The following is a 15,870-nucleotide window of genomic DNA, read 5'->3' on the forward strand; positions in this document are numbered from 1 at the left end:
CACCTGCATGGAGAATATGGGAGATTTTTGGTAGGCTTTTTAAAGGGAAATATAACATACGCAGGCAAGTGTACAAACTGTACAGCTTGATGAATGTTTATGAAGGGAGTGCACCTGTACCAGCGCAGCAAGGGCCAGGCTATGGGATGTTTCCAGCACCCAAGGGTCTCCCCGGGTCACCTCCCAGCCACTACAACCCCCACCTTCTTACCACCTTCTGATTTCTATGATGATCAGTTTGTTCGTTTTGCCCGTTTTTTTTTAAACCTCCTGTGAAGGTAACCCTAAAGCATATCCCCTTTCCTGTCTGACTTTTTTCCCCTTAACATCCTATCTGTGAGGTTAATCCACATTGCTCTATGGAGCAACAGTTTTTCTTTTCACCATTGTCAAACCGGACTACAGTTTATTTCCTCATCCTATTGTGGATGGGCAATTGGATTGTTTCTGGTTTGGGGCCATTATGAAGATTGCTGTTGCGAGCATTCTTGTGGGGTTTTGGTGAACGTATATATGCGTTTCTGTTGGAGATACGCCTGGGACAAGGAGATCGACCTCTTCTCTAGCTGCACCGAATTTCTGAGTGACCTCCTTCCATCCTCGTTGCCTGATGATGACCCGCTGCATTGTCATACAACTCTAGCTCTGAATTGCAAACTGCTCAATGCACCTGCCCAGCAGGAAGGTCTACCTGGATGTCCATCATCTCCACCCCAGGTGCAAGTAAATACTGGGGCATCACTGCTGCTCTCTGATCCAGCCCCTCAGCAATCCTGTTGGCTCTGCCTTTGCTCCAGGTGCTATTGCCGTTAACCACTTACCCCCAAATTTGTTATGTTAAAAGGATAGTCATTCTCATCTGCTCACAGAGCCTGTGGGTCAGGAGTTGGAACAGAGCCCAGTGGGGACAGCTTGCTTCCACTCCATGGGGTCTGAGACCTCAGCTGGAAGACTCAGAGGCTGGGAGAGACTCACTGGCTGGGGTCCTCTGGAAGCATCTTCACTCACGTGTCTGGTGTTCAGTCAGGAGACCCAGAGGCTAGCGCTGCTGACCACAGCCCATTCCTGGCCTTTCCATGGGGCTTGGCTTCCCCACAGCATGGTGGCCTCAGGGTGGTCACACTTCTCACAAGGCCACACGAGGCTCCCAGTGGAGTGTTCCAGTGAACAAGGGAATGTTACATCATATTTTATGTCCAGCTGGGATGAAATGCAGCACCACTTTTGCCATATTCTATCAGAAAAAGCAGTCACAAGCCTGCCCATATTTAAGGGGATGGGAATTGGCCTCAGCCTCTTGATGGGTGAGGGGTGGGGGCCAAGGGCACATGGCAGGACAGTGGGACAGTGTATATGGTGCGGGGGGATCTGCCTTCAGAAATTTCAACCTGCCACCCGCCATCTTCACATCACACCCAGAACGCTGCCACTGGGCCCCACCTACAGAGCTTTCCCCAGGCTTCAGGCACCGTGTTAGATGTCACCTTGATCACATCTATGGCAGGTAAACGAGTTAATATGCGTCAAGCAATTAGAACAATTACTATTAATCCCTTTAGCCCTCACACAGCTTTGGAGGCAGTACCCCATTTTATAGGTGAAGAGTTTGGGGTGAAGGGGACCCCGTGACCCAGCTAAGCCCCCATGGCTCTAAGGTAGCAGCGACTGTCCTGCTAACCACCTCCTCATGCTGCCTCTGCTAGGTGCGGTTTTCTGATCAGGGATATTTTGGATAGAAGGCACAGGGACCTATTGGAGTCAATGTAAGTTACAGGGAATTTATTACAAATGTGTGGATCAGCCTCCAGTGTATTGCTCAGACAGCCTGGGTTAAGGTGCAGTAACAAGCAGCTCCACACCAGTGATTCTGCACAACAAAGGTCTACGTCTGCTCACATGTAATCTGCTGGGAGTCCAGAGGACTCTCCATGTCCATCACCTGTGGTCTCTGTCAGGGACCCCATGCGATGGAAGCGTCACTGTAGTGGTAGAGGGAATGGACACAGCCAGAGGGCTTCCCACAAGCAGTCAAGTGCTCTGCCCAGCAATCACATGGATGCCCACTGCCCACTGGCCTGACCAGTGACATGTCCCACCTGACTGCAAGGGAGGTGGCAGGGTGGTGCCGCAACATGTGTCTGGCAGGCCATCAAAGCTGAAAGGGTGTGAAGATAGAGTCTGTCTATACCACTGTTTCAAAATACAGGTTTTATTATTATTTAGGTATGGCAAGATCACCAGATCAGAAAATAACTACCATTGAAAAGGTAGTTTGTTTTGTTCACAGATCCCAAGGGAGGGGGCATGTCTTGCCATGTAGGGCCACATGGGGAAGCACCAGGGTTGGTCAGGAGGCAGAGGGAAAAAGAAAAAAGATGTGGGCAAGAGCCTTAACCATGGTTTCCATGGAAAGCAACAGACGAGGCGGGGTAGGTGGGTTTAGGATTGGCTAATTTGAATGATTTCAGTGGGCTCGGGGCTGTCGCTAGTTGTCTGGTACCTGCTCTGGAGTGATTAGGGCAAGTGGGTAGTAACCTGGAATTGATGGAGGAGGTGATGGGGGTGTGGGCTCCGGACTGGTTGGTTTGCATTGGAAGTACATTCTCATAGTGAGGTGTCCACTGTCTCTGGGATCAGCTGGTCCAGGGAGGGGCAGTCCCTCCAGGGTCAGTAAGATGTCCGCAAGATGTCAAAGCATCAGAAATACAGGAAAGTGGTTGATACAACCACACCTGGGCATTGAGGAAGGAAACCACGGTAGATGTGGAAGTTAATGACTCCTGTCTCTGACCCCCTGTCTCCCTGTCTCTTCTTTACTCTCTGTTGTCACTGGCTTCCTGCTGGCCCAGCCCTGGGTGTCTCCCCGATGCTTCACTTCTCTTATCCACTTCTTGCTGGCCAGATTTACAATGTCCCGATGCCAAAAGCTCAAGAGGGGATGCTGGTAGGCACAGCTCGTCTTTCCTCCCCAGGTCATTGGTCACTCTGGCCTGCATATGGAATGTCCTGATCCAGTTGGGTCTGGCCAGGGAGGAGGAGTCCCCACGTGGCAGGGATCAGTCCCTTTAGAATGAGCACTGGCAGATGGTCCCAGAGATTCACGTCTCCATGGACTCTGACCTCCACCAAGTACCCACCAGCGTCCTTTAGTGAGGCCAAGCTGACTTGGCTCGGGAGCTGGTGGGGAGATCAGACAGACACCATTATTTAAAAAGTACCAGTCGCTACGCATGTGGCAGAACTCATCAGATATGGGTTCAGAACCAGCTGGGCCCTGGAGTGGCCAGGCCTCAGCAGGGCCTACAGGAGGTGGTCATTAGCTCTGGGCAGATTCCCCTCGACCAGGATGTTGCACCATGGAAGGTTACGGGGAGCTGGCGGCCGCACTGTGTGTGTCTCTCTCAGACTGATTATCTCACTTTGCTAGGCCCCACGCTGCCAGAACAGAGTGCTGTTCACAGCCCCTATGCCCAATCAATCTCTTGTTCATACAGTTGAAGCTTATAGTTGCTCATTTGCTACTTCCAGTCCAACTTGTCATGGAGTATCTCCGGGGAGACATCCACACAGCTGTATTAAAGCCATCCAATTCCTTCTCCATGGCAACAACTGGGGAGGATGGGAACCCCTCCGGCCACCGCTCATGAGTTGGAAGCGAACTCCCACCCGAACCCACCTGCCCCAAGCAGCAGCGGGCAGGGGGAGTCTTCATTAGCACCTTCGTGCCTTCCAGCCAAAACTCATCATTACGGTTGATGGATTGGAAGCCATTTGTCATTGGTGGGGCAGATGGGCACGGCTGTCGGCTCTCAACAAGGCCCACTCACCCTTCTGGGGTGATAAGATTCAATCTATGGACTGTATATTGAGAGCCTGTTAGCACTGACCTCGGGGGCTACTTGTGAGTTTTATTAATCAGGCTGCTGTTTCCAGCCAGCTTCAGCTTGCAGGAGAAGATGGATAGTATCTAGTATCTGAGGGGCCAGCTGCCCAGGAGGAAGCATAGTCTCCACCCCATCCTCAGAGAGCTGTAGTCCACTCGCCGGGAGGGAAAACGCCCATGGGTGGGACGGGTCTCTCCATGCTGCTGTGGGGGCCGCCACTGCCCATTATCGGATGCTGCATGCCTGCAGGGAGGCAGCGGGGAGCTTTCACCAGCATGCTCTGCATCTCAAGGGAGTGCCTCATAGCTCTGTGGATAAGCGCCAATTTTTATCTTTGCCGAGATGTGTGTGAGCCATCAATATTTGATCAATACTTGAGGGGTCAGAACTCACCCTCAAAGCAAGACAATTCACTTTTGCTTAGGGTCTCAAGTATACATCCCGAAAAGAGGTGCATTGGAAACAGCTGATGGGAGGAGATGCATACAAGGGCAGTCTCACGCCCTCCCCCTGCTCTGCACACCCCTCCATCCCTGGAGCAAAGATAAATCTCTGGTGTCTGGCATCTCCCCTGTGGGTCTCAGGGAGCCTCCGCCTGTGCCAAGCCCGTGAATGCCTCCTGGCTCCAAATCCCATTCGACAGTCAGTGTTTAAGTAGTCTGGCACGTTTTGAACAGAAAGTCTGCTTCTGGTATTCATCTCATGCTATTAGGAAAGCCTCATTCTTTTAGCAAAAGGTTTCTGGCACCACTGAAGTTCATGTTCAATTCTGACTCGACCCAGCACGGAAACCGCCGGGGAGGCGGCTTTTAACCTTTGCAGCATCCGATTGGTTATTAATCACTGTAAATCTGGAATAATCTGTACAGACATATTTTGTTCCCTACAAATATATTTGTTCCAACTTTCTCTAATAAATCTCACGTCAGATGGGCTATTGTCTCTCTTCACACAGTGGCTCCCAGCTGAAATATTTAAACACTATATGAGCAATAATAAAAAACGCTTGCTGCAGTCACTTTTGTTTTAGGAAAACAGACTACAGTAGGTAGCAGATTTATTACTTACAGAGGCCTCCATTTGGGGCCGTATTTTTTTTTTTCCCTCGGCGGATTATTTTCTAGCTTTCAAAATCACAGAAGAACTTCATGTTTGTCCCTGGCTTTATGCAAAAAGGGCAAGACATCACTCTTTCTAATGAGAAAAGATTTGAAGCAACTTAAGAAAGAAAAATAAGAAGCTTCTTGGAATCTGGCTCCATCATTTCTTCCCAGGCCCTGTTCTCTGATAAGGAAACACAAGGTGGTCTTGGGCTTCCATCCAGACTTCTCACCTAATGGAGTTCCCTCCTTTGTGAAAACTACCATTACTCTCACCCTAAATTTGCCCCTGCCATTGTGATGAGCTAAGGGTGGGGCTTGAAGAAGAGTCATTGGGATGGGGAGAGAGGACAATTTGACAGGATGGTCGTACAAAGAGGGATGACTTGGGATGCTTCCCCAAAGCTCCTTTGCCTGGGAAATCAAAAGGTACGACTAAGACCTATCCTTTCCCCGGATTATTTTCTCTGAATTGCCCAAAGAAATATTTATTACACTAGATTGTACCTGTCGACTGAAAAAAATGAATGCACAACCTAAAAGTTGAGGGTTATGTTTTCTTTGGTGGACATACTGAGGACTCAAGCCCGGGATGCAGCATCTCAGACAGCTCAGAGGGACTGCTGTGAAGAAATAAGGGAGCAGCCAGGGTGTATAAGAGTTTTTCAACAAAGACCAGGTAGTGGGGACATCAAAAGATTACTGTTAGTTAAAGAAAACCAGACATCTCAAGTCAAGGAATTTAGCATTTTTCTCTGTATGGGAAGATGCGCGAGTCAGGGCTCATTGAAATCATTCCTTTGACATGCACCTCAGCTCTCTGAGGCCAGTATCCTGTGTTTTCTCATCCTGGGTCTCCTCAGGGTGCACCCTCGGGGGTGACTGCAGTGGCTTGATGGTGGTCATCCTGTTTCCATCCCGAGTTCCCTCAGGGCTCACCGTCGGGGGCGGGAGGCCTGTAATGTGATGGCTTGATGACAGCAACACCCTTTGTTTATTAATATGGCAGCAACATTTACTTTGACATACCCCATCTCTATTAAGCAGGTTCCTATACAGATTGATGCAGTGGATAAGTCATGAAGAGCCTGGCATCGCCCTGAGAACAGGAAATCCAGAGGAAATGTGGGACGGGGGCCACTGGTTGCATCTCCCTGGGACAGGAGACAGGAGAAGGGTGTGAATAAGAGGCTACAATCTACAGCAAATTCCAGTCATGGTGTTGTTGTTTTATGAAGTATTGATACTTATTGGTCATTAAAGGTCATTATCAGGTTAATTGACAAGAGAAATTGCACTGGGTGGTGAAGGAAGCTTGGTTGTTTGCTGTGTGGTGTGAGGATTGTACAGTTGGGGCAGATGGGAAGGTTGGGTTCTGCTTTTTCCATATGTTCTTGTGTAGGTGAAAATATCTGAGCTGCCCAAACAAATGACTACGAATCACACACTTGGACATTCTAAAGAAATCAGCCATAGCAAAGAGTGTGGGGATCCACTCTGAGCCTCTTATGAGGACATTAGGATGGGAGAGAGTTATCCGTTATGTAAACAATAGTCTATGTGGAGAGCCACTCAGGGGACATTTGAGGGTGGAGTCTGTTCCTGGCTACAGTCCAGCCACATCAAGAAATCAGCTGATGGTACGTGTCTCCGTACAGGACTATTTCACCTAGAAGTGCTGCTTACAAGGTTGCTTTTCTGAGAAGTTCTACGTCAACCCGGTTGCCTGAGGGAAGTCTGCTCTTCAAAATAGCCCTTCTTTCAGGGGAGGAATTGCCCTTTATTTATCCTCCTGCCAAGTTCAGACTTTGTTGTGTTATCATGGCTTTGTGCCGGGCCAATTGCCCTTTCTGTACACCTGTGCATTGAAGAACCAGGAGAGGGACACCAGGGCATCTAACTTTCACAGGAGGCAGGAGAAGCCAGTCAATGTACCTGGCCAAACCTGGAGAGATGATGCTGTGGACACCTGGGGTGCCCTGGAACCTACCTAGGTGTCCAGCCCAGGTGATGCCCACACAAGGAGCCAGGTGAGAGGCTGGGGACAGGGTTCAGCAAAGATAGGGTTGGTCAGGTCAGAGATCTTGGGGTCCAAAGGAGGCAGAGAGCTGAGGTTGGTTCTCAGGGGACACTTTCCTGAGATGTTCCGCTTCATCCATCTGAGAGAGGACACGGGGACTTCGGCCCAGAAGACAAGAGAATGGGACCAACCAACCGATACCCTAGCAATGCTGATGTGCAGCTGAGGAATAATGGCCAAGACATGGAAACAACCTAAATGTTCATTGACAGATGAATGAATAAAGAAGATGTGGCACATATATACAATGGAATACTACTCAGCCATAAAAAAGAATGAAATAATGCCATTTGCAGCAACATGGATGGACCTAGAGATTATCATACTAACTGAACTAAATCAGACGGAGAAAGACAAATACCATATGATATCACTTATATGTGGAATCTAAAATACGGCACAAATGAACTTATCTACAAAACAGAAACAGACTCACAGACATAGAAAACAGACCTGTGGTTGCCAAGGGGGAGGGACGGTGGGGGAGGGAAGGACTAGGAGTTTGAAATTAGTTGATGCAAACTATTATATATAGAATGGATAAACAACAAGGTCCTACTGTAGAGCACAGGGAACTATAATAAATATCCTGTGGTAAACCATAATAGAAAAGAATATGAAAAAGAATGTATATGTACATATATATGTATAACAGAATCACTTTGCTGTACAGTAGAAATTAACACAACATTGTAAATCAACTATACTTCAATAAAATAAATTAAAAAAAAAAAAAAAGAAAGAAAAGCCGGGTGACAGAGGCACTGATGTCCTCCAGAAGGGGTGGTGGGAAGACTTCCTGCTGCCACCAGCCCCCAGGGAAACTTAGGCTGATGCAGGAATGCCCTTCATCACAAAATCAAGATGCCACATCTGCAGGAAAAGCCACCAGAAAGCCCCCTGTCACTTGTCTGCTCCTGCAGGAATGAGGGAGCACCTTGGAGGGAGGGGTGGCCCTGGCTACACAGCAAGCCCACTGGGATTTGGATTCTGGGGCTGACTCACCTGCACCTCACCTGTGGCCAGGTTTCTGCATGAGCCCTGCCCTCCTTCCTTCCATCTTAGTCCTCAAGTGTCTGGAGCTCTCAGAATCAGGGGTGGAGGTGGAGGAAGGAGGGGTCGGAGCCCCCAAGGATGCAGAGGTGTCAGGGTCTTCTGGGTAGACCTTGAAGAGTGCATGCCAGTTGGCAGGAGAGCCCTACCAAGTGGGGAGGGGGTAGTGGGTGGGAGTGGTGCCCCCTGGAGCAGGCAAGAGGGCAGAGCATTTTCTGTAGAGAACTGAAGAACAATAATGAAACTAAGTCCCTCTCCTTCTCCTTATTACCATGTGCAGACGATGCTTTACAATGTCAATGATAAAATACTCCACTGTTGGGGCGGGTGCTCCCTCCTGCCCTCAGCATGGCACTGGGTCCAGGGACATCACATTCAGAGCACTTGTGCCTTCACTCGCCTACCATCACCCAAGACAGAAAGCATGACTGATCATGGGCTCAAAATCCTTCTCAATGCAGCGCTGCAGGCAGCTGCTTCCATGTGGAGCCATCCTTGGCCCTTAGGGAGAAAGCCCAGTGCCCATTGTGGTCACTCAGGTTCTGGGTCCCCTGTAGATCCTGCCCAAGACACAGTTTGGGCCCGGCTTTGGCTCCCCCCACTTCACAGCAATGTTCTCTCGGTGCACAAAAGTCCCCTGCCTTGGGCACCTCCAACGATCTCATCCCCTTGTCCCCCTGTCAGCCTGTACGGGTTGGGTTCCAAGGCAGATTAATGGCCCGTGCTTGCCTGCATGTTTATTTCTAATGGGCTGATTTGAGAAATAAGCTATTAATCGCTGTCACATGCTGGGCTAACATCATCTTGGGGCAGCAGGGAACCCAGGATTTGCTGCGTGGTACTATGGAATGTTCCCGTCTCACAGACTCAGCACCGGCTGCTTTTGCACACGTTCTCCTGTGGTTTCAGCCAAGACGAGTGGACATCTGGGGCAAAGGGCCATGGTTTTACCCTGCCTTTTGCATCCCCCTCTCCCTTTTCATTATTTTCCTGTTTATTTCCCTCCAAATCATTCAGGGGCCACAACCAGAGTTCTGTAAGGGGTTTTAGAATCAGAGACTTGGGCTTAAATTCTGGCTCAATCCCCTTATTAGCTGCGGGATCTTCTACATGTTATCACTTTCTGGGTGTGTCAGTTTCCTACCTGTGAAATGGGGTTACTATTCTCTCTCTCCTAGGAGATGTTAAAGGATATTTGTGGAGCATATTCTAAGCACTCAATAAATGAGTCCTTCCCCAGGGATTTCCCTACAGGATTCCCAAGAACACCCTCCTGCATCTTACGAGGACACGTCCCTTCCTCCTCTGACCCGGCACAGCTGTGCTGTCTGTCTCCCCAGAAGTGAGCTCATGCATGAGAATTGTGGCCTCTTATTTGCTCTTTTCTTCCTCCTTCTCATCTCTAAGTTGTCCATACAGTACCTCTTTGTCCTTGGAAAATGTGCTAAAGTTCTGGGCAGACAGAGATGTGATTCAGGAGGTCTGAGATCTAAGGCTCTGCTTCCTGTGATTAGGGGGTCACTGGACAGGTCAGGTATTTAGGGTTCAGTGTCAAGGGTCTAGCTCAGCAGGAGAGCTCATGGTCAATGGTAGAGAAACAAGAGTGAGAACTCAGGGGAAGTGGGCTAAAGTGATGGGGGAGGGAAGGACAGACTGGGAAACAAGACAGGCCTGAGGTCTATGAAATCTGAGAATCAAATAGAGGGGCCCTCTGATCCCACAGCAGAGGCTGTTCTCTTATTCCTTACTGCCTTACATAAGGGCTAATTATGTTAGAATTAGTCAGTCCATCCATTATCCATCCATCCATCCATCCACCCATCCTTATTGTGGCTCCACTCTATGCCAAAGCACTAGGCATTGTGGGGTGTAGAGATGAATACAGCATGCCCCATTTTTCATCATCTAGAGGGAAACCTGACTGCCAACAACCAATAGTGGTAAGTGTTAGGAGCTCTCAGAAGAGGGGAGATGTCAGCTCCTCCTGGAGGAACTGTGGGAGACCTCCAGAGCTAAGCATTAGAGGACCTGTGTTAGCTTATCCAGAGGAAGGATGAGGTTAAGAAATTTGGACAGAGCAAAGCCTGTGGCCTGATGAGCCAGGCAGTGCACAGTATAGCTGGAATCTATAGGAAGGGACCCTGTACCAAGCCAAGAGGACAGGTAGGACCAGGTGAGGAAGGGTGTGGCACACTATGCTGGATCAACAAGGGCTACTGAAGCTTCTGAGCAAGAGGAGTGACAAGGTCCACCCTGAGTGTCTGACAGTGAGTGCTATCCATCCGTCCTATCCAACGGTCCTATGGCTATCCATCCAGCCATCCTCTACCTATCCACTCATATGATACCTATCCATCCATCCTATGGCTATCCATCCATCTTACACCTATCCATCCATCCTGGGGTTATCCATCCATCCTATAGCTATCCTTCCATCCTATGGGTATCCATTTACCATCTACACATGGTTGGTGAGAGGTAGAGGTAGTTATCAGGATGACTACAATGGTACTGTCCCACCTGAGGTTGGTGCTTTGCAAGGTGGACCCAGAGAAAACAGGTACATACGGTGAATGCACATAATTGACTTGGTACCCATGGACCTTGGTACATTGTTCATGAAGGAGCTGTGACATGAGAGAGTCCTTTAGTCATGCTGGGGCTGGTAGCAGGCCACAGCATCTTACTTGAGGCTGACTGCGCTACGGTAGTGTTTGTCTCTGAAGTGGTTTTGTTCTAGCAGCCCAACCAACACCAAAGCAGGGAGCAGCCCCTTGAGTTGAGGGATGTATTGGGTGTTGTTGGAAGTGCCAGAGGGAGCCTGTAGCCCACCAGGGCCTTAAAGGAGCTCCTGGCTCATGGTCAGATCCAGTAGGGGTCTTTGGGGAGAACGAGTGGAGCAGTAATGATGCTACTGTTTACTGAGCTCTCCCAGTGCTTCACATGAATGCTTGGGAAATGTCCATGAGACAGTTGTCATTATAACCCCCACTTTATAGATGAGGATGTGAGGCACAGAGAGGTTAAGTAACATTTCCAAGGTCACACAAGCTGGCAAGAGCCAGCTCTAGAAATTGCTCTATGTTATTCCGACTCCCAACCCCCTCTACGTTGAAGAATCAGTTCCATGCTTCCATCTTTGCTGAGATCTCCAGCCGTGACAATGCATATGCTTCCTCCTCCCTCTCCACCTCTTGGACACAGGCCCCTTCTAAGCTGAAACACAATTTACATGGATCCTACACGCCCCAGCAGATTTTCTGCTTTATCTGCGAAGCTGAATAGCAGGAGGAGTATTAGGAGTGAATGTCAGTAGTGAGGCCGGCATGGCTAAGTGGCAGCCACCCCACTGCTGAGGCCTCAGACGTGGGCACAGCAGCTGTTCCGCTGGTGCCCAGGCCGCCTCCGCCGCCCTCGTGCTGCTGCTAGCACAGCAGCAGGGAGTTGTTACTGATCCTAACCAGCCATTTGTTATTAGAAAATGAAGGTGCTGGCATTTGGCAAGCTGCACGCTGTGTGTTTATTCAATTCGGAACCTACACAAACACATTCTTGGCTCCGGAAGGCTGTAGGCTGGATTTCTCCTTGTCCTGTCCTCCTGAGGAATGTGTTGCTGCTAAACCAGCTCCAAGTCCTCCGATGTCCTGGCTGAGGCTGGGATACACCCAGGAGGAGAGCGGCCTCGGAGGCTGATGTCCAGGGGCTCTTGACGACTGAGCCTCCTTAGCAATTGAGACTGGTGTCAGGGGTGCAGTGGGGAGAGTTTTCGGGCTGCTTCCAGGCTGCATAAAGAAAGAAAAGACCTGCACTCCTTCATCTTTCACTTGGTCCTGTAGGCATGCTTGCCGTGTTCTGAGTCGTCAAGGAGACTTGCTCACACTTTCTCTGCCAGTGGTCCGGCTGTGTCCCTGGTCAGCTCACCCTCCCATAGTCTTCTCAACAATTCAAACTGCTCAGCACACACTGGAATCCAGCCTGCTTGCCTCACCACATCCTTATCCCATAGAAGATGACTTTACCTGCTCTTTTTCTAAAATTTAATTTTTTATTGTAGTATAGTTGATTTACAATGTCGAGTTAATTTCTGAGATCGACAGCCTGGAGCAGCTCATCCTCTTGGTACCAGGCTTCCATCAACAGGGACCAAGTGTGTGTGCCTTGTACGACCCCCCGGACTGTGAATATGACAGATTCTACTTTGTGACCAGGGTATGTGTGATGGCCCAGTTGGCCTTGAGGACGGGAGCTTACACAGGTGGGCTTGACATAATCAGATGAGCCTTTAAAAGAGACGTGGCTCTTCCAGACATGAGAGTGTCAAGCATGAGAGGGAAGTGATGGCAGAGAGATTCTCCATTTATGGCTCTGAAGATGGAGGGCCACGTGATGGGGCAGCACATGGTCTCTGGGAACTGAGTGACCTCTGGCTGACAGCCAGCAAGAGGACATGTCTGCAGCCTCTGTCCTTAAGAAACTTGATTCTGCCAGCAACCTGAATGAGTTTGGAAGTGGATCCTTCCCCCAGAGCCTCCGCTGAAACACAACAGGCCAACACCATGAGTGTGAGACCCTGAGCTTAGAACTCAGCCATACCCTGTCCCGACTTCGGACCCACAGAACTGTGAGCTGGCCAATGGGCATAGTTTCCAGCTGCTAAACTGTGGTAATCTGTTATGCAGTGTAGATGACTGATACATCGAGAGATAGCCTGTCCTCCTAGAGCAGCCCGTCCAGCAACCCCCCCACCATGGTCTTGATGCCCCCAGGGGAAGAAGCAAAGCTGGCACCCAACACTCAGAGTTAGATGAGCCACAAACCAGCCTCCACACATCCACAGCTGGAGCCCGGAGAGACAGAAAAACTCCTCATGCTCTGAGTAAGACCACCCCTCTGCTGGCCTCCTTGCCTCCATCCCCAGACCTCTACATGGGACAGGTGATGTTTCAGCCTCTCCACTGTTTCTCCTCCACTGTCTGCCTTTGGGCTGTCGAGACTGGTCTCACCACATCCTTCACTGTACACCAGTCAGTACCAGGAGCTCAGGACTGCCAGCCATCCCTGGTCCCCCAGACCCCAATCCCCTGCAGGCTCTCTTCACCCCCTGTTCTGATCCCATCTCCTGTCCCTCCCAAGACCCAAGGCCATCTGCTGTACCTTTGAAGCCCATGGTCAGTCATGGACCAAATCGCTCGTGTCCTCCCTTTTTCTTCAACGGAACCTTCCCTTTGCCTTTGAACATGTCCTGGTGTTCCCCTGGTGACACTGCCTCCCCCCACCAGGGCCTCATCACGAGGGCTGCAGACAGTTCTGTCTCTTCTTGTTCCTTGTCTTCAATAACAGCCGCCTCTCCCCCTCTTCCCTTGAAAGCCCCTGTGAGCTGACTACTCCCCCTGCAACACTCTGCACTGCAGACCCCTCCGCCAGCAGAGTGCCTGGGCACACACGAGCTTTCCAGGAGGATGTTCAGCTCCTGGCTTTCTGTTCCTCTCTTCTGAGGGACTCCTGTTGTAATTTTTAGTGACTGTCATTGGTTTGGAGTGGAGTCCCGAGTGCTCCCAGGAAGCCTGTCCTATTTCCTGAGCTGTGCATGTCCCAACTTTCCTGGCCTTTACGTGCTTCCCTTCTTCTTTACATCCCCATCCTTTCCGCCTAAAGTTACACTCAGCTGAGGATGTGACTTCCTATTTCATTGAGAAAACAGCAGAAAGCAGAAGGTTTTCTGTACCTTTCATACCCCCATCCACGTCTGCCTTTCTTCCTGCACATAATCTACTTCTGTTGCCGTGAAGGGACTGCTGTTCTCTGAGCAGGGACCACTTGCCCCCAGGACTAGGTCCCACCCTTCTGTACCTGGATCCCCTCTTTCTTGTCTGCTCAAGGGCACTGCTATAGACATTCTCCCCACTCTGTCAGGCAGCACTGTTTTTTCTGATCCTTTGGACCGTTTCTCTCAGCACACAGATACGCTCTTACTTCTCCACTCTTCAGAGGAACCATCTCTTGATCAGAATGCCCTTTCAGCTACTGCCTGGGTCTTTTCCTCCCCATGCAGTGAAATTCTTCAAAGGAGCTGCGTGCACTTGTCCTCAAAAGTTTCTCTGCAGCTCTCTCCTGAACCCACTGCAGTCAGCTCTTGCCTTCACCACCTCCCCAGAACTGCTCCTTTACAGCCAAAAGTCAACTGCACGGTGCTGAACCCAATGGCCAGTGGGACGGTCAGTTTTATGTGTTACCTAACTAGACTGGCCTTGGGTGCCCAGGTACTTGTTTAAACATTATTTCAGATAAGATTAGCATTGGAATTGGTGGATGCAGTAAAGAAGATTTCCCTCGCCAACGTGTGTGGGTTCATCCAATCTGATGAGGTTCTGAGTAGAAGAAAAGGCACAGGAAGAGTTAAACCCCTTCTGCCTAACTGCAAGGCTGGGACATCAGTGTCCTGCCCTTGGGCTGAGACTTATACAGTCAGTTCACCTGGTTCTTAGTGTTACTGGGTCCAAGATCATACTGCTTGCTGCATCACAGCCCAATCAATCGAGAGACAAGGTGTGACTTTATTTGGAAACCCAGCAGACCAAGAAGATGGTGGACTAGTATCCCCAAAAAACACCTCACCTGAGTTTGAATTCAGGCTTCTTTTATACTAAAAGGGAGGGGGAGTGTCACTGGTTGTTGCAAACTTCTCAGTGCTGGAATCCTTTGTTCTTGCAGCTGTCCACATAGGTCAGGTCACCGTGTTCCTCTAAACCTCCAAAAAGACAACTGTCATTTTTCTGTTCTGCAACTTTTTAATCTCTACATGAATGGAAAAGTGTTTTACCTTTAAAGGTCAGAGCCTTGAGAATAGTCTATCCTGTATATTTCAGGCTATAGGCAACCCTCTTTAACAAAGGTGCAGAGCCTGCATGACTAAGCACAGGCAACAGAGCACAAGGGTTAGAGCTAAAGGTATAGATTCAATACAGAGTCAGGTTTGTTCTTCTCTGTTACATTAGGACTTTGCCACTGGCTTTCCTGGGTGTCCAGCTTGCAGACCGCAGATCATGAGACTTCTCAGCCTCCATAATCACCTAGGCCAATACCTCAAATAAATCTCTCCCTCAACCCAATAGATAGAGATACAAAGATATATAAAATCTATCTATCTATCTATCTATCTCCTACTGTTTCTGATCAATAATCACTTATGTGGTCCTGAACCCAATGCTCAGTTTTCAACCTTTGTCTCTCTTGATTTATCAACAGAGTTGAGTTCAACACTGACTATTGTCTTTTGCAAACAATTTCTTTACTTGGTTTTCAGAACCAATCCTCTCTTGTGTGTTGACCCTCTTTGACCCCTCTGCACTTCACTTTAGGATCCACCCCCTCCTGACTGTCCCCTGCTTTGACTCTGTCTGTGACCTCCTGTGTTTGTCCCTTCTATCAACATGACTTCTTATCACTGGAGTGACCAATGCTTAGACCCAGGGGCTCTCCTCCTCCTTATATCTGTTTATACTCACCCTCATGGTGGTTTCTTCTGCTTTAAATCGCATCTGTATGTCGAGGACTTCAGCATCCACATCTCCAGCCGGACTTTTCCAGAACTCCGGACCTCTTTGTCTAATTTCTGAGTCATCATGTCCACTTGCATGTCCAGCAGCCGTCTTGAGACCTGACATCTCAAACTGAGTCCTTATCTCCATCTCTGCCTATAAGGACCCTTTCCCTTTTTCCATTATTCAGCTCTACCCTTCTGGGTTCTGGGACT

Source organism: Monodon monoceros, unplaced genomic scaffold, assembly GCF_005190385.1.
Source record: "Monodon monoceros isolate NGI ecotype Baffin Bay Population unplaced genomic scaffold, NGI_Narwhal_1 Super_Scaffold_18, whole genome shotgun sequence".
Lineage (NCBI taxonomy): Eukaryota > Metazoa > Chordata > Mammalia > Artiodactyla > Monodontidae > Monodon > Monodon monoceros.